At 46.4% G+C, this 19,106-nt stretch overlaps 1 protein-coding gene and 1 non-coding gene across 2 annotated transcripts in view; both read right to left on the bottom strand.

The window, feature by feature from the left end:
• LOC8026203 (transforming growth factor-beta-induced protein ig-h3-like) overlaps window positions 1-19,106 on the bottom strand; it is a 137,659-nt gene that overhangs the window by 63,731 nt on the left and 54,822 nt on the right. The window lies entirely within an intron of this gene.
• Window positions 10,534-10,605, bottom strand: Trnah-gug. The gene has a single exon. It is a non-coding gene; the product is annotated as a tRNA-His (tRNA).

The following is a 19,106-nucleotide window of genomic DNA, read 5'->3' as shown; positions in this document are numbered from 1 at the left end:
TGAACCACGGCCGGTGAAAGCCGTTGCAGACGCTCCTCGGGAGCTCATCAAACTTGCGACCGCTCCGAACGGTGGCACGCGCTCGACCCTCGACCACAACAGAAGCCGCGAGGCGCGGCGCCGGTGGAGGTATATAAAAATACTGCTACCGCTTTTATCTCGAGTGGTTTTTCTTTATTTTGGCTCCTATTTGCCCTCCCTGGCCGTAACTTTACCTGCCGCTTCTACAGTATAAAGAGGCGGTCAGTTAGATACCAGTTGAAAGTCCCTGCAATCAGTTTCTGGGAGCGAAATTAGGCTTCTGTGCGTGAAGCGATGCGGACCTCTCCGCCATTAGGCAGGGACGCTAGGTACTTCCTTGTGCCCATGGAGCTGGTCACGTGATGTAAAAAATCCCTCCTGGCCGCAGCCGCGTCCGCGGCCGCAAGATGAGCAAACCGGCCCAGGGGGGGTCGTCCGACGTCAGGGGGGGTCACGTGACTTCGGGGGGAGGGTGTCACGTGACCTCAGGGGGCCGCGCGGCCTCAGGGGGGTCACGTGACTTCAGGGGGTCATGTGACATGAGGGGGGTCACGTGACCTCGGGAGAGGGGGGTCACGTGACCTCGGGAAGGTCGCGTGACCTTGGGGGTCACGTGACCTGGGGGAGTCATGTGAACTTGCGGTTACGCTGACGGCGACGCCGACGCCGCTGAAGCCGGAAACGGGCCCTTAAGAGCTGCGCTCTAAGAAGGGCGGAAAGTACGTTTCACGTTCCTTTCTTGCCACCTCGGTGGAGCTTGGTGGCAATTGAGGAAGTGATCCGACGGAACAAACTGGTCGCTGTGACGTTACTTTGACAGCTGCTTTAGTGACTCTAGTCGTGTCAGTCGGAGAAGAAAGCTGCTGGGAAACTGGACGTTTTTTGCAGCTCGGGTATTTTATATACATTTTTCTAACTAATGCGAAATGAAATATCGATATAAAAAACATGAGGTGAAGAAAAATTTCAAGCTATGTCGAAAAGGTAGATTCACAAAGATAAGTATTTAAAAAAAACGACATAAAAAGGTTACACATTGCTCAGGTTTTCGCAACATAGTTAATTTGAAACACTAAGTGTGCGCTTTAATTTTAGAAATACTACAAGAAGTTTGCTTTACGCCTCCTTGGGCGTATGCTAAGTATACCATCTCATGCTGTGCTAACGTAGCGATGCAGGCGAGTTGGTTATGCATGTTGAAAAGTAGTGAAAGGGCGCAATAAAGACGAATACGAAAACGGAGAGCAGGTGGAATACGAAGACGGGGCAGGTCCGTCTTTCTATTCGTCTTTATTGTGCGCTTTCACTACTTTTCAACATGCATAACCAACTCGCCTGTATCGCAACGTTAGTTCAGTTCCTTTCTCACACAGAAGGCTATTTTACATGTTTCAATGGTAACAGCAATCAAGCCATCGCCTGTGTCAATTTAATCGCCACATCAACATGCCGTGGCCGGTGCCTTTCATCCTGCTTAAGGAGCGGTCAAGCACCACATGAGGTGTACAGCGTCTTCGGCTGTCTGCAGGCTTTCAGCCGACACACCAAGCGTATCTGCAGGATTTTGAGATCAGAACGCTGGAGGGAATACGGTTTCTTCACGAATACCTCAGGATGCTGTGCTTGTGCGACAACGTTCCAACAACCGGACAACGAAAGCATCGGAACCACCTTCAACTGGTGACACAGGTGACTGAATTCATGTGGCAACGCGTGATACTTGGGATTCCCAAAAAGACTCGGTCAGGAACGACAAGTCAAAGCGGTCTGGTAATTCTGGGAGACGTTCACGTTCCTAAAGATGTCGCAAGCACATTAGAAAAAGGACCCAAGTACAGTGTCGAGCCCCGCATGAAACCGCATGGACTTTTAGCCGAGGTGCGGGCTGTTTCTGAGAAGGCACCAACGGAAGAGCGGTGGAGATGCGCTTTAGAGGGTGTATAGATTGCCTGATACGGTGTGCCTCAATAAAGGCCCAGGCACATAATGGCAGGTTAAACAAAGTCGTTTCGTTTTTCTAGAGCAATAACCTAGGCCCATTACAGGCAGACAAAGAAGGAGGGTTCTTGGCGCTTCCAGTAGACATGATGGAAGTCAGGTCTAGGAACGCGATCCAGAAGAACTCTAAGATCTTGAACCCAAAAAGATCAAAAGTGCTGCGCTCAAATTGTGCAGTGGTCTTGAGCTTGCAACGTTGCAAAAGAACGTACGGAAATGCAAAATCGCGCATCTTGATGTTTTTTTTTTCTCGGCAAAAACCCATAAACCGGATACGCCGTTTCGAGCAATCGTCACGGAGCGGGGATCGTGGGAAAAACACGTTAGCCTCTATTTGCGGAAGCACCTGAGCGCTCTAGATATCAGTGACCCATTTTTGGTAAGAAACCCTCAATCGGTGGTGGAGTTTCTTTGGAAGGATGTTCCAGGGGATGCCGTGGCGTTTTCTATTGACGTAGATCTGCATTACTCCATCCCCTAAGAGGAATTGTTTAAGGTGGTACGTGATTGTATTGAGAGAAACGGCGTTGTTGGTTTCCAAAACGCCTGTGGTGGGGGGTTGACGGTTTTTTGGAACTTTTAAAGTTTTACTTAAAGTCGACTTTCGTTTTTTTTTTTTTTTTAGGGCCATTATTACCTGCAAAACAAAGGTATCTGCATTGGTTCCTGTGCCGCCCCTGTGCTTTGTGATATTTTCTTGTCCAAGTATGACCGAGCCATTCAAAATGCCTTGGAAGGTAAACCTGTGACCAAGCTGTTTAGGTATGTAGATAATTATTTAGTGATTTCGCAAAACTGTGAAAATATTACTGTATGTGAGGTTGTTGAAGACGTGAAGAGTGTGTTTAAACACAGATCTAGAGACCTGAAGTTCACCCTTGAACGCCAGGATGGGCAGTTTCTACAGTTTCTGGATTTGCGAATGCAATTCACAGGGGAACACGTGCGCTGGAGTCACAGACCGCGTACCCAGAAGGGAATATCCTCCCATATGATTTGGCGCATTCGAAGTTGGTGAAACGGAGCATTGCGTCGTCTTGTCTACAGATGGCGATGGAAAAGTCGTGTCACCATGCCATGCACAACAGCTTTTGTTGTCAGGTCCAGAGACTTGGAAGCGCAGGGTATCCAACTCCCCTTAAGCTCGCAGTGGCTGAGAAACTTCTAATGATGTTCAGGAGCAAAAGCCAAAAGGACAATAAAAAAAAAGAGAGCAAGACTACACGTGGATGTCATACTTGCACAGGGTTTCCGACAATTTAAAAAAAGTGGCGGAAAGGTTCGAGGTACAGTCAGCACGGAATGAAACCTGTACGTTGGAACGCGTGGCCGTCGACGCAGGCTGTTCTACCTGGGGGGGCCCTTGAGAACTATTGAAAATGCGCCGGGGTGCGAGTGTGCGTGTCCTACTAAGATGTGCTCGACCCTCCCGCGGCGCGTCTGGGACTTCCACGTTTCGCCGGTGGCTCGCTGTAAGCGCCGCCACTCGGGGTTCTTTTGTGTCGCCGCACTGTCGCCCGGTCAACACCTGCGGCTTGCGCGCGGCGCCAGTAGGTCGATGCTAGAACCAGCAGCAAGATGCTTGCGCGCGCGCCTGTAGAGCAGGCCCATGGTGTCTGCTCCTCCTGGCGTGCGCAGTGTTTGTTTGTTATATTGTAATTTTATAGTTATCAGTACTTATAGCAAAACAGCGCGACACAACGAGACAGAAGAACAAGTTGGGACACATGACGAGTGCTGACACCCAACTGAAGGTTGCTACTACAAATATTTAGTGTATAATATATGAGCACATCCATACGTCCACTCCCAGAGATCGTCCGCTAACCTCTCTTGTTCCTTGTTCTTCAGGCTCGGCCTCGCTGCGAATGCCATAATGCATGTCTACTAGCTCGCGCACTCAGCAAACATTTTCCTTAATTGTAGTGACTTGAGCGTTGAACAATACGTCATTCTGTGCAGATTCTGGTACGATCTGTCCAGCGCACCCATTATTTATCGCTTTGTGTATCGGATGCCCAGCGATATCTCTTCAGTGCTGTCATTAATTATCGCTCTGTGCATCGCAAGGGCGAAATGAAAGTTTAAACATGTCGTGCACAAAAGACCCGTAGTGCTTTGTGACGTGTCATCGGAACCACGCGGAGGTTCCGATGAACACTATTTTTCAGAAACCGCGATGATACGCGGTTTCTGAAAAATAGTGAAACGTCATAGACGCGAAAAAAAATCGTTTATTGGCACCAACCAGACTCTCTATGAAAAAAAAAATGCTGCAACAGACCGACGGCGGTGCCTCCGTTTTTATAAGCAATGCGCATGTTTTCGTGCGAGGTTATCAGTCGATGCTTATAAAAAGCGAGGAATTGCTTGCTGACGCTGTCTTTGGTAACCACCGATATGCCAGGCGCATCAATTGTGAGCGGAATAAATGCATCACCCTGTCTGAGCAGGGCCTATCGCAAAAAGTATGGGGAGGAGATCGAACAGTCACGCCTCTAGCGGCACGCTTCAGCTGTGGGGGCAACAAACCGAATTTTCTTTTTTTTGTTTTTGATCAGCGATATCGAAGATGACGATTCGAAGGCCAGCATTGGTCAGAGCGAAGCGCTCGTGTCCAGGCCGTGCATGACGAGGTTCAATTTCTTTGCTATGCTGTGTTAGTATACACCGGGCTGTGGGGACAACAACCTCGATAAAGCGCCCCCTATAGTTCGATCTCCTGCCCAGCGGTCGCCCGGCGTCGATCGGGCGACAGTGCGGCGACACAAAAGCACCCCGAGTGACGGCGCTTCCAGCGCGCCACCGCCGAAACGCGGAAGTCCCAACCCCGCCGCTTCTTTTTTTTTTAGTTCTCAGGGGCCCTCCAGGTGAAGCAGCCTGTGTCGATGGCCACGCGTTCCGGCGCTCGGGTGTCATTCTGTGCACTGCTGACTGTATCTCTGGTCTTCTCAGCACCACGTAAACTGGCTCAACCATGTCCGAGGATAAAAGAGGAAGGCGAGGATAAGCGGCAATGCGCAGTGAAGCACGTAAACAAATACGTGGAATGTGCGGTGGGCGTGATATATAAAATTCCATTGGGCTGCGGCAAGGTTTACATAGGCCAGACCGGGAGGTGTTTGAACGAACGGTTGCGTGAACATGATTTATCACTGGCGTTCAACAACAGAAGCACATTCACACATACATTGCAGAGGTTGCCGTTGCATTCCCAGCTTTCAAGGCACTACAATCGTTAGGAGAGGTAAAGAAAAGATGGCGAGAGAGCTAGGTACTGGTAGCATACATGATAAAGAAGGAACGTCCTGATAAGTGTGTCCGTCAGCCCTCACTTTTCCTTTACAAAATAAGTGGATTTTATTGACACGTGTGGGGGGTGGCCGAGTCATTGATGACTAGTCACATTTCTGTAATATTGGTGACTTTTGCTTTTTCTATTTTCTAATAAAAATTCAGTTGGTAGTCAGCGCTCGTCCTGTTCGCCTCTCCGTCTTCGTATTCGTCTTTATTGTGCGCTTTCACTACTTTTCATCGTGCTGTGCCCAAACGTGCACATAGGTTTTTTTTATTTAGGCAGGGATTTTTTGTTAACGTCGGAAATAAAACTATACACGCTTTGCAGCAGGTGTGCATCGGCACCGCCATAATCGGCATTTTGTTTTCGTTTGCTCGTATTCCGTTGACTTCATTTTATCGTTACCACAGCGGGAGGGGTTACTGCCATCCTTGATTACCTTTTGTCCTCTTCCCCAGCATATACCTTTGTGGAGGCTCGCCCGCTTCAGTAGCTGGGAATCTCGGTAAGCGGTCAGCAATGGCAGCTGTAATCTGGAGCGTGCGCAAAGCGTCTATAGAACAGATAAAACAAAAAGAGTTGGTGTGATCAGGATTCGAGGCTTAGTTATTGCGGCTACAACAACGCAAGGTAGTAACCACTATTGGACAGGAAGTCAAATCATAGGGGGCGCTTTATCGAGCTTGCTATCTCCATAGTCCGGTGTTTACGAACGCAGCATCAGAAAGCAATAGACCCTTTCCAGAGCCGTTTATACTGAGAGAGTTTGGCCTTCTTAAGGAGATTTTGACAGTCTGACAACCACAGCAGCGTAGTCTGACAACCGGGGGATGACTACTTCCGTCCGCCATATTGTGCCTCTGACTCATAGGAACTCTACGCGATTTCTCAGGAATGAACAAGACAAAGAAGTAACACCATATTGTGTTATCGCGAAATCCGCTTGTTCTAGCGGCCAACAAGCTCCGCCCATCGGCCAAACTCTCTCAGTATAAACGGCTCTGACCCTTTCCGGAATTCAGTGCCATCTGGTGACTCAAATGGCAGTTTATCTTTTACTATACTAATGGCGGCAATGAACCTGTGGACTGCAGTATTTAATAGGGAACCGTCACTTTTAAAGGTCAACGGTAAACGAGAATGTGCGCTTCGCTACAATTATTTTTCAATCTCCTTTAGTGTCGAGGCAAAACAAATGCAGCCAGTCGCAACGAAGCGCCAACCCACATAGACGCCTTGATAGAGTTCTATACATCAAGGGGCTTTGAAGCCGAGTGAGTGCTACTAACAAATTGACTGGGACCGAGTTAGAAATGAACGCTTACGCAGCTCTTGCGTGCAATTCCTGCTTCACGCCGCGCTAACATCTAGAATGTATAGGCCTCGAATCGTCTGCTTAGGAGCATCTTCAACTTCTTCCTTCATCAGTAAACAGAAGGCCGCCATTAGTATAGCACATATGCCATTTTCAGATGATGATGATAGTGATCAAAGTGGCCAGACTGAATTCCTGAAAGGGTCTATTGAAGCTCGACTAGCACGCGTCTGGGCACGAGCGCTTCACTCTGACCAGTGCTTTTTGGTCACACGAGGACTGGCCTTCGAATCCTCATCTTCCATTTCTCGGATCAAATACAAACAGCAAAACACGGTTTGCTGTCCGCACAGCTTAAAGGGCAACTCCGGTCCATACTTTCGATTTTGGGATTATGGTTGTTTTTAGTGCAGTTAGCGCCCCTGAGTTGCAAGGTGTATTTTTTTTTCTCGTTATTGTGCGTAGTTTTAAAGATATCGACGTCTCAAAGTTTTGTTTGGGGCGCGGCCGACAAAACCGAAACTAGCCGCTCGAGGTTCCGGCAACACTGGAAATCAGCCGCTATGTGGACGTGACGCCAAGATCGTTCTCGTTCAGCGAGTACGCAGCCCAAGCGGCACCTTCCTCTGTTGCGCGAGCCGTCTAAAGATAGAAGGTAAACTGATTTTGTTTTAATTCTGTATATGTGGTAGTTATCCAGCATATGTAGCAAGAGTTAGTGCGTATACCCAAAAGCTAGCGACCGAAAAACCCGTCAACTCGTTCGGTGGCGTACTCGGCGGCCGCCGCCGCGCGTGCGCTATGCCGTGCCGTACTCGACTGGAAAACGAGTGAACTCGTTCGGTGCCGTACTCGGCAGCTGTCGGCGTGCGTGAGGTCTCCCTCACTCGTCGCTAGGCCCAAAATTGTCATCGGGGCTCCGTGGATGGAGCGGCGCTGCTCTACGCCGCGCTGCCAGTGACGTACAGTGCTGGCGCTTTCGGGCGGCGGGTCAGTCCCAGACACGAAGCTTTGATGCTCTCCGGCGCGTTCCGCAGCAACCGAACAGACGTGTGTCAAGCTGTAGACGTCTGTTTTTTCGTTATTTTTTCCTCAGGCGCGCAAAAGCCGAATTGGTAAGCCACGACACTAATTCACCACATAAGTTCGTCCAGGTAGTGAATCTTTGTACAAATAAAAAAAAACTTGCCGCACTAAAAAAAAAAAAAAGTTCTTTGGCCAGTCATTTTCTTCTCAAAGCTAGCAAAAGTTTTTGTGGGTGATACAGGAAAACAGAGAACGTTAGCAAGGTGAGAATACTTTTTTTCCCTTCCGCATCCCCACCCCCACCCACAACAATCTTTTTTTTTTTAGAATACATAGGATTTTAAGTTTTCCTTCGTAACTTTTGACTAAAGCAAGTGTTTTTTTGTGTTTTTTTTTTTTTCATTTTTAAATATTATATTTACCTCCAGCCGAACTCGGGCAAATTAGAGAGTTGTAACTTACAAATCCGAACTTTCGCGATTTCTTTAAAGTCCCTTGTGGTATTCACTAGCGCAATGTTAATTAATACTGCTGCGTAACGGGTTGGAACGATTGGGAGGCGAATGTTTATATCGCATGAGCTTCACGCGCCGGCTGTTCGCTAGTAGTCGTTACGGACCTGAATACTACGCACGATATTGCGTAGTAAACAAGCAGTGACGCAAAGCAAAACATTGTTTTCGTTTTCATTACAAACTTCAGTATATGGAGCTAGTTAGTGGTTGTACTCTACATGCCCACCATTCCCCATTCAACAGACATTCAATGGAGCGTGAATGCTCAATCTTCAACACTGCACTTGACAATGTTTTATTTATTGATCAGGATACTTTTATCATGTTTACCTTTTCTGTAAATGTACGATGGGCAAAGAGCGACGGCACGGCATCCTTTTTAAGCCTCGACCCCATCGCTGACAAGCCACAAGCAACCAACACCTGTAGGTTTCGTTCGTAACTCTCCGGTAAAAAATGATCAGAGCAGAGCTTCGATCTGGGGGTCGACGTCCAAGGCTTTCCAAAGTCCACTCGTCGAACAGCGTTCACTCACACCTTCTCCAATTTCCGATCCGTTGGAAACTTGTGAAAAAGCACCTCCGGGTTGCGCAGCGGCTTGTTTGAGCAGCCCACAGCGCTTTAAGTTGTACTTGGCATCTTTCGAGGAACAGCTGGGTAGTCTTGGGCGCACCGAGTTGCTCGCTAAAACGAGTCTAGGAGACCTCACAAGCAAATAAACAAAAGTCTATACCGAAGCTACACGGGCTACAGGTAAAAGCAACGGCTAAACACGGAATTACAAGCCGAAGTAGCGGTCGTAGCGGCACAAAGAAGCGCGCGCGACGGCTGCGCCGTGCTCCCGTCCGTCCGGAACCGAGGAAAAAAAGAACGATGTTGACATCACGGCCCAATGTTGCTTTAGCGATCGGCAACCCGCTGGCCGCCCGCTAAGGAGCAGCGGCTCGCGTCGGGTCGCGTTATTATTATCGGCATTAGTTGAGAATGCGGCTTCCCACGGACGTCAAATTTTGGGTGGGGTCGTATTTTGTGTCACTAAAGCGATACCAGAAATTTAATTCATTTTGAGTTTTGGCCGGAGTTGCCCTTAAGCTTACCTCTAGAGGCGTGACTGTTCGATCTCCTCACCATAACGACCGCGACTGTCAGGAAGACGGAGATAGTGAAAACTCGTACCACTGAGCAGAACGCGACTTGGAAACCGGAGAACTTTTTTAGTGACCATTATTTTGATTGATGCGAATCAGTCAGAATCGGGGAAGATACAAAAATTTGGATTGTGCCGATTAGAAGATACTATAAATCAAAAAGCTGTTTTTCTTTTTTCTTTTTTACCGCCAGCTGTTTTTTTTTTTTTTAGTCTCTTATTCTTGCCAACAAAACACCGGCCTCAAACCAGGGCCGTTAAACCGGGGTCACACTGCTTATATCTCATACAAAAGACAGTCTGCATACAGATTTAAATTCGAGTCCCCGCGAGATCCGCGTTTCGAATGCCGCATGACAATGAGTTCAAGGAGAAAACTTGGCAGGCGGCATTCGAACCACGGATATTGCGGTGACTTGTGTTTGCAGACTGTCTTTTGTTTGATGTATGAGCACTGTGACCCCGGATTAGTGTTTCCGTTGTCTTCGTAGCAGTCGACCATAAAATACGTTGCGGCGTGAGGGAAGGCGCGCTAACGCAGTCGACGCCTTCTCTTCATTGGCAGGCGCCTCAAGGATTTCACTTGCAAGTTGTGTCTTTTTTTCCTTGCTAGGATGTTCACGTCGTAAAACCTTGCACAACATTGGCTAACACGACAATGGGTAGGTAACTGTCCACCTGCTGACAGGTTCTTTACCAAGACAGTGTGTTCTGAAGTGCGATCATTAGTGCACGGCCCGGTTTGCCAAATATATCCTCGGCCGCGAGTTAGCGGAACGTGGTACGTACACCATTTCTTTGTCGCACGGGGTGCAGTATGAGTAGTGAGCTGTGCCACAACCGTTTACGTTGTTGCTTCTCCGCCCCTGGTTTACCTTGTGGCACAGGAAATAAGCTTTGTTTGGAGCGGAGCGTACCATTTGTACTGGACATTTCCGCAAGCATCATGAACCAGCTGAGCTTCAGCCCGTTACAAAATTTAACAAAACCATTTATTTGGAATCTATCAGGCTGTCGTGCATTTTTGAGTGGAGGCACGTGCATAGTGCATAGAATAATCTTTGATCATCCGGCGAATTGTGTTGTGGTTCCCCCCCCTCAAAAAGAAAATCATGAACAGAACGTAAGTCAGCTGGTGTATATGAAACATTTTAGTGGAAATTCCGATTAAAAAATTTTAAAATAATAATAAAAAACAAAAAAGAAAAAAGCCTGCCGTGACCAGGATTCGAACCTGGGTTATTGCGGCCACAACGCAAGGTACTAACCACTATACGATCACGGCTGTCCGGAGGACGGAGGTGGAGGGAACTTCTACCATTGAAAGACCTGCTCAGAAACAGGGTCGCTCTTTATTTTCGCGTCCGCTTGCTCCATTATGTTTCTTGCTTCCTTTCTCTCGTAGTGAAAACAGAAGCAGACGATCGTTGGTCTTAAAGGATGCAGAGATTTACTTCTTGTTCAAGGTTTCTGTTTCATCCGGACTTAAGATCTCCAATAATCTGCTCAACATACTGTAATTCAATTACCTTTGCTTGTAATTTGGTACCGTTAAAATACTATTGATTGAGAGTATTTGGTAGTTACATTTCTCAGTATATAATAATCATTACCTCAAATAAATTTTTTTTTCAATTAAAAAAACGCAAAAAAAAACTTGTCGGCGGAATATTTAACCGAAACAGGAACAGGCACACCCCGGCTCAAAATTTAAAGAAACGCTGCATGAACTTTTTTACTAGTTCTTAATTTGCACCTAACCTGAGCGCACTGAACGTGGTAACTTAATGAAACTTTTCTTCTCTCGAATTTCGCTTTATTTTAAAAGTTATAGGCAAATTAAAGTTACAAAAACAAGCAAAAAATAACCTCCTTCATAACGTCTTTGACCGCTTGAGTGGCCTTGAACTAGAGGATGGGCAGTGGGCTAAGCGAGCGCTCACGGGTGCCGCACTCCGTGTCGACGGCTCGAGAGGGCGCCACTAAAGCATATTCTGGATAGGCTGTATGAGGCGGACTGCATGGGTGGCTCGCATTGCATTTGCTGCGTGATTAAACACTAATTGGGCGTGACACTTCACTCGCCACAAACGGCAGCAAGCACGGGGTAAAGATCAGTTCAGAACGGGTGCCACTTCGCGCTGCCATACCGCCTAACGGCCAAACAGCAAGTCAAACCTGCGCCGAAGGCCTTCGGAACGCTCGGAACCGGTCGGATCCTCGAGTCCGTAAACGACCGCAGCGCCTCCGTATATATCCGGGACCTCTCTATGCTCGCCGCTCGTCAGTGCCCGATCAGACTACGCCTTTCTAGTGCCGCCTTTTTTACCGCTTGGTGGTGGGTATGTCGAAGGGTCATTTCTGGCTTCCGGATTTTATAAACTGCATTTGTTTCTTTTCTGATCTAAAATACTGAACAAAACCTACTTTCATACATAATTGAAAGGATTCGCGCCACTTATATTCTGTATTTCGACTAAAAAGAAGCCTTCGGAACGCTCGGAACCGGTCGGATCCTCGAGTCCGTAAACGACCGCAGCGCCTCCGTATATATCCGGGACCTCTCTATGCTCGCTGATCATCAGTGCCTGATCCCACTACGCCTTTCTAGTGCCGCCTTTTTTACCGCTTGGTGGCGGGTATGTCGAAGGGTCATTTCTGGCTTCCGGATTTTATAAACTGCATTTGTTTCTTTTCTGATCTAAAATACTGAACAAAACCTACTTTCATACATAATTGAAAGGATTCGCGCCACTTATATTCTGTATTTCGACTAAAAAGAAGCTTTTAGCGGCTCTGACCAGTAGTAAGCCCAGTACCAAAGACCTCATACTTTGCGCGCTTTCGGCACCGCGGGTCGCCCCCGTAGGTGGAGGAGGTTTTCGCGACGTCCTTTTAAAATATGACGCACTGATATTTAGTTACTCTCTCCGTGCCCGCTGGCTTTCCCGAACCCCAAGAGACGTGGAAAAAGCAAAAAAGGTCGACGCTTAAAGGCCGACCTACAAAACCATTTTCCGCGAGAGAAGAGGTTTCCTCCTTGCCACCCAGAAAGGAGGAAACCCCTTCTCCTTTCCACGGAGACCAGCCTCCGAAGCCGCCCTTTTGAGGGGAGGAGGAGGAAGGAGTGCGAGAGGGGAGGGAGCGAAGGTCGTTGGGGAGCACTTTCCTACCCTGCGGAAAATGGTTTCGTAAGTCGGCCTTTAAATATGATTGAAGGGCCCCTTTAACCAATTGAAAATTTGAGGCGGGAGCGACCGAACACAACACTAGAAATAAACCAGAACCAAACATTTTGACTCAAAATGGCATCAGAAGAACAGACAGAAGGAAATGGAGAGTGAACACCCGAGGAAAACACAAAAAAGTTTCCGGTGAGTTTTTTTTTTTTTTTTTGCTTTGTAATGTTTTATCTTGCTACGGCAACCATGCCTTTTTCGCCAGTCTGGCAGTCTCGAGAACATTGTCTGTGTGGGGAATGCAGATAACCCGACTCCTGAGTCATGAGAACAAAGATTACAACAAGCGGGAGACAAAATACGAGCAGGATGGGCTCTCAAAATGCCAACAAAGTAATCCCAAAGTTATGTGCCCTTCTGAACATGCTTCTAGCACCTATTATCGGGGGGAAAAACCACAGTGGCTTCTCCGTGTCCGCTTGTGCCGTTCTTTTGAACTCCCATGCAGCGTTACCTACCCGAGAAAAGTGCGGCAAGTGCCGTGTTATTCACGTAATCTTTCGCGTATTCGGATATAGTAGGGAATTGTAGAAGACCATTTCCGTAGCCCGCTAAGCACCCGCATAGCGCTCCGTAATCCGCCACAAGATCTTGAACTATGCAGACAAGGCTGGCAGCGCGCGTGCGCAAAAAAAAACAAAAAAACATTTGGGCGTTTTACGTGCCGAACTTACGACGGGCATCTGGCACACCCCAGCGGAGGACTGAGGATTAATTTGGGCCACCTGGGGATCTTTTGACGTGCAACCGAAAGCTCGGTTACACGGCGCCTCCTCCGGAATAAGCCTCCGTCATATTGCGGGCACCTCGGTCGGGATTCGAACCCGCCACCTGGGGATCCGTAGGCCGGCGCTCTCGCCTCGGAGCCACCGAGGCGGCTGCGCGCGTGCGAGGCGCAACTGCGGCGTTTTTTTTTTTTTTTTTTTTTTTTTGCGCATACTGTAGCGGGGGAGAAAAACGGTCTACTACAATTCCCTAGTGACTATGGCGCTACGTAAGACGATGATGCGTTCAAGGTCTTTGCTGGCGCATCAAAGACGATGATGCGCCAGCTTAAGGCGCAAGCTACACTATCATCGCCTGTACAAAAAAACTGGCAATGTCGTTTGTTACACGAGATTTAGTCAATGTCGTGCAGAGGCGAAACAATTGTTTAAGCGAGATAAACAACAACATGCTGACATCGCCGAGCAATCATTGAGCACACAGCCACAGTGTATGTGGAAGTTTGTCAAAGAGAGCATCAAAGAGAATGTTACCACGATCACATTACGAAATAATGAGGATTGCGTCTCTGACCCTGTTGATGTAGCTAATCTTTTTGCGCGCCACTTTAGTGCTTCTTTCAGTACAAATAATGGCCTAATGCCTAGCTCGAATATAAACTGCCTGGATTTTTTGACTGTTGCTCCAATTAATGAATCTGAAGTCTTGGAGGCAATTAAAAAATTGAAACCAAAGTTCTCTACGGGAATAGATGGAATTCCCAGCTTCATAGTAAAAGGTTGTGCTCCACTCCTTTGTCCAGTTTTGGTTCATATCTTTAACTTATCACTTGCATCTGAAACATTTCCTACCGCTTGGAAGCGCTCTGTTGTTGTTCCCTTACATAAATCGGGAGATCGATCCATGGTTAACAACTATAGGCCAGTCTCCCTCCTTTGTAGTTTTTCTAAAGTTTATGAAATTGTTTTGCACACCCGCCTTTACGCATAGTTTTGTCGGAAAATTATTCCTGAGCAACATGGTTTCATGAAAGGCCGCTCCACAGAAACAAACCATTGTTCCTTCCTACATCAGATTGTACCATCTGTCCATAGCGGAGGACAAGCGGATGTAGTCTACTTTGATATGAGCAAAGCTTTTGACAAAGTTAATCACCGATTACTGTTGAGTAAACTCTGTAGTTACGGTCTGTCCCTTAAAGGCCGCCGTACAGTTCGCGCTTTCCACTTTTTCTGCGTTTCCTCCTCTCCTGCCCTCCTTTCCTTCCTTCACCGCCCTCCCCCACCTGTTTACCGCCCTCCCCCGAGGGGACAACACGGAGAATGGATTAGGAGACGCCTCCGTTAATCCGGCCTAACCCGCCGAAGAGGGGGCCTGCTGCTTGACCAAAAACTATTTCGCTGCTAAAAAAAAAACAAAAAAAAAACGCCGCGGGCAGCGATCGAATGCGCTTTGCCGGATGCGCAACGCTCCGTCCGCCTTGAATAAGCTTGTATGCATTGGACTAACATTTTTCGAAGCGCGGCAGGTTTAGTGTAGGTCCTATCATATGGTCCTGCATGACTTCCCTGTCCGCCACAAGCTAGCCAATAATTCAAGAACGTAACGACGGCAGCGTATTCAAACAGTGTAAAATAAAATGTATATAATATTTATAAGAACACCGTTGTCTTCACTGCTTGGCTTTCAAATTTTTAGCGTTGCCAATAATCGTAATCAAACTATTTTTATGATTGAAGACCCCTCGTGGTGCATCGAACCTAAGATTACGCTTACGTAAAACATGATTCGGCGCGGAAGCGGCTCGAGTCACCGTAAACTTTTTTTTTTTTTTTTCATCGTGGATTTTTTTTTTTTTTTAATTTAGCTGAGGTACCACTGGCAGAACACGAATCGCATACTTGGAAGGTATATACCGTCTGAAAACTCATATAGCTGGTTGAGTGAATGCAATACTATCGCATTCGTTGAAGCTTGATTTGTTGATTCGAACTTCAACAAATCACACGCACCCATTCTCCCTATTCCTGTTTACCCAGTAATAGTCGTTCCCTCGCGATGCAATACGAGTACAAGTAACTGCAGTTTATGCATTGTTGACGTTGCACAGCCGTGATCTCACGGTTTTTAGAAGAGCTATAGAACGAGCACAAGCGTCGAATTCCGGTACACTGATTCATTTCTGTCTCACCGCCGTGACGCCACACGAGAAAAGCGATTTCGTTCTGTCTGTGAAATTAGGAACACAGAAATCAAGCTATAATCCCGGTGATAAAACAAAGCGAAATGGATCTCTGCAGCCAATACCCAACCGTTTGCGAGGTGACTAGGCGAAAGCATATATTACCTCCGTGCCTTTACCCTCTGCACACCGCCAGAGAGAGTCATACAAACTCCTTGGAGCTATATTCAACACGATTGCGTTTGCAAGCCGGTAGTTTGACTCGGCTGGGATTCGTCCGTTTTCTACATTGGGTGGGTTTGCCCGGGGCCTCCAGTTATTTACGGCCAAAATCACACTGGAGGCACTTCAGCAATGTTCACTCTGGTCGACACACGTGCACTCTAAAAATGCCAGTCGTCTGCCTTCCCAAAAGATACTTGAAGAACCAATCATAGAGACCGACAGATAACAAGGCCGAAATTATGCTTATACCTCAAAAAAATTATAACACAAATTTGGCCTCGTCATTCCCAAACTGGTTGCCGGACGAAATTCTCTATGCGTATTGCAAGCCAGGATTGGTAATAGTAACATAAGATACGTACGGCAGAATTCCCTGCCATAAATAAAATGATTTGGCTGACGCCAAAGTAACGCGAAATAGGTGCAAAGAGTTTTGCAAAAGGGAGCATAAACCGAAAAAAAGGGGGAAAAAAAGACAGAAGAAAAGGAGAAATAAGAAAAAAAAATCTCTGGTGACGTGGCCAAAACAAATTCTGTTCATGTGATTTTTATTGTCACGTGACCGAACAAAAAAAAAAATACTGTAAAACCCTTAATGTTCGCGAGCCCTCAATTTTCGCGAATTTCGCGGATTGAAGAATTCGCGAAATTTAAGGGCGCGCGAAAATTTCGGTCCTTAATATTTTCAATGCAAAATTCGCGAAATTTAGTGGTCGCGATTATGTCATCTGTGACCGATTCGCGAAAAATAGGGGCCGCGAAAATAAGGGGTTTTACAGTAAACAAAATAGAAAGAGAACACGAGAAAAAAACCATCCCCTGCCCGGTTTCGAAGCTAGGCCCTCTTGATCGTGAAACTAGCGCGCTATTCGTTGCGCTTAGTTGCGCCAGCATAACTTCTTTTTTCTTTCTTTATTGCAAGTTGCGCCAACATAACTCTGCCTGTAATGCTCACGCATTCTCACATCATAGGAGAAAGCTTAGGTGCCTTCGTAGTTTTTCATGTATGTGTTATTTTTATATGTGTCAAGAGTTCACGTTCCAGAATGCTTTTAGAGTTTTGGAGCAAAACGAGTTTTCTTCATCCGAGTCACCTTCTAGAGCCAGTAGACCGCACTGGGTCCTCCGGCTAATCAAGCAGCTATCTTCAAATTCTCTGACGTGCCCGTCCTCGCATCCGAGGTTGCCGTTTGACAAGCTTATCTTCCACCTGGTAGCCAGAACCCCCACGGCATCTTTGTTCCGTCCCCACTCCCTCTCGAGAGGATGGCCTCGCCCCGAGGCTAATCCCACTCTCTAGACGCCCTTTCCACCCAACGCTGGCCCTTTCCCTTCCCGTCTCCAGCTTCGGGAGAGAAGGTTCTTCCCTGCAGAACGTCCCGTTTGTACAGCGGCCTTTAAGTACTGTCGTCTCCTCGATAGTTACTTATCTCATCGACTTAACTTTGTGCGAGTCTCCGGCCGATTATCTGCTCCTTTTTTATCTACTTCTGGGGTTCCTCAAGGCAGTAACCTCGGTCCTCTGCTGTTTTTGGTTTTTGTAAATGATCTAACTTCCTGCATCAAACACACGCGGTTTTTGTTATTTGCTGATGATATTAAGTTGTTTACAGCGGTTAAAACGGTTGACGATTGTAAATGTCTTCAGCGCGATATAGATTCTATTTCGGCGTGGTGTTTTTCAAATGACCTACTCTTAAATGAGTCAAAGACGAAAGTTATGTCCTTTTCTAGGAAGCGTGAAATTCTGAGGTTTCCCTGTGTATTAGATTCCACCAATATTACTCGCGTTGAGGTCATTCGTGATCTAGGCGTTTTTATGGATGCTGCAATTAATTTCAACCATCACCTGACCACAATTACAAATGCTTCCTTTCGAGTGCTGGGAGCCATTACACGAGTGACACGCGATTTTTCTAAACCACTTTGTATTTTACGTTTGTTTTCTTCACTGGTGCGTAGTCGTGTTGAATATGCCTCAGTTGTCTGGAACTGTATTAGAGTGACAAATTCAGGTTTAATTGAGAGTGTTCAACGTAGGTTTGTTCGTGTTTTGTTTGATCGTTATTTTGAACCGAATTATTTCTATAGTTATGAGAGGATTTGTGAACTCGTGAAGTTAGACTCGTTGCACAACAGGAGAACAATTCGTGAACTGACATACTTGTATAAGATTGTAAATGGTATAATTGACTCCCCAGAGCTACTCAGCCTCATCTATTTGCACGTTCCTCGTCAGTCTTGTAGACTTTATACTTTGTTCTATCCTATCGACTTTTATCATGCTGCACCCATAACACGCCTACAATTGACTTATAACCATTTAGAACAGATTTGTGCGAATGCTATAGCCTTGATATATTTGATGAAAAGCGTAAATTTCGACAGTGTGTTGAGGCTATTGTTCTTTCCTAACGTTTTGCTTTTATCCTGTTTAGCGTTGTATTTCTGAAGGAATAAGTGCACCACTAAGGAGGCGTCAAGCTGTTGGTGGGTCACTGAAATAAGAATAAACAAGGTGCGTATTATAAAATCAGCTCAAAACAGGGGTTTCGCGTCCTAGAAATATTGATTGAAAATAAGTTTATCATCTTGTAAGATGTACCAGAGATACCATTCGTTGTACAGGTACTGAATAGAATAATACAGCGGTTTTGTCTGCTTCTGTTGAGTGCAAATAAATAATTGTTGTGTCACCGAAGCGGTTGCAAATTGCGCAATGTTGAAATATCTTCGAAAATAATTGAACTATATCTCCAGGTATTTGTATTCTACTCAAGATATTCTGCAGTAAAAGTAACTTGAGTAGTACCTAAAATACTCTACGAGGCAGGTATTTCGCAACTTACCTTAAATACTCTTGTCAAATGTCTTCTTCTGCACTGGTTTCATCCTACGTACTGAATGTCAAACCCAAGTCGAGCTGCGGGTCTTACGTATGAAAGGTTCTGGGTACCTTTCATCCGAAGTAGCTTTCATCTGGTACGGTCTAAGAATAAATGCGAAGAAATCTAAAGCTATTTCATTTAGAACCACGCAAAAACAGAAAGAAATATTAATACATTTGGTACTTGGTGACACAGAGATTGAAATAGTCGACAAACATAAGATCCTCCGTGTAACCTTTTCTTCAAATATGGAATGAACAGATCATATAGAACCTTTAGGTCGCTTTATCAGCCGGATCTGCATTAGCACGAACTCGTTATTTCATTCCCGGCAATGCGAAACTTCAAATAAACCACGCCTTGTTTACTTCAAATATAAATTACCGTAGGCTTGTCTGGGGCGCAGCCACGGGGGAAAGAATACAACGTTCTACTTTTACGGAAGGAGTCCCTGATCGCTACCTTGCTAATGCACCACGAAAGCGTCACAGCATTATAAGTGTTGAAAATATTTATAAATTTCGAC

Source organism: Ixodes scapularis, unplaced genomic scaffold (genome assembly GCF_016920785.2).
Source record: "Ixodes scapularis isolate PalLabHiFi unplaced genomic scaffold, ASM1692078v2 PGA_scaffold48__2_contigs__length_671460, whole genome shotgun sequence".
NCBI lineage: Eukaryota > Metazoa > Arthropoda > Arachnida > Ixodida > Ixodidae > Ixodes > Ixodes scapularis.
Note: the sequence above shows the minus strand (reverse complement) of the source record. Positions and strands in the feature narration are given on the sequence as shown.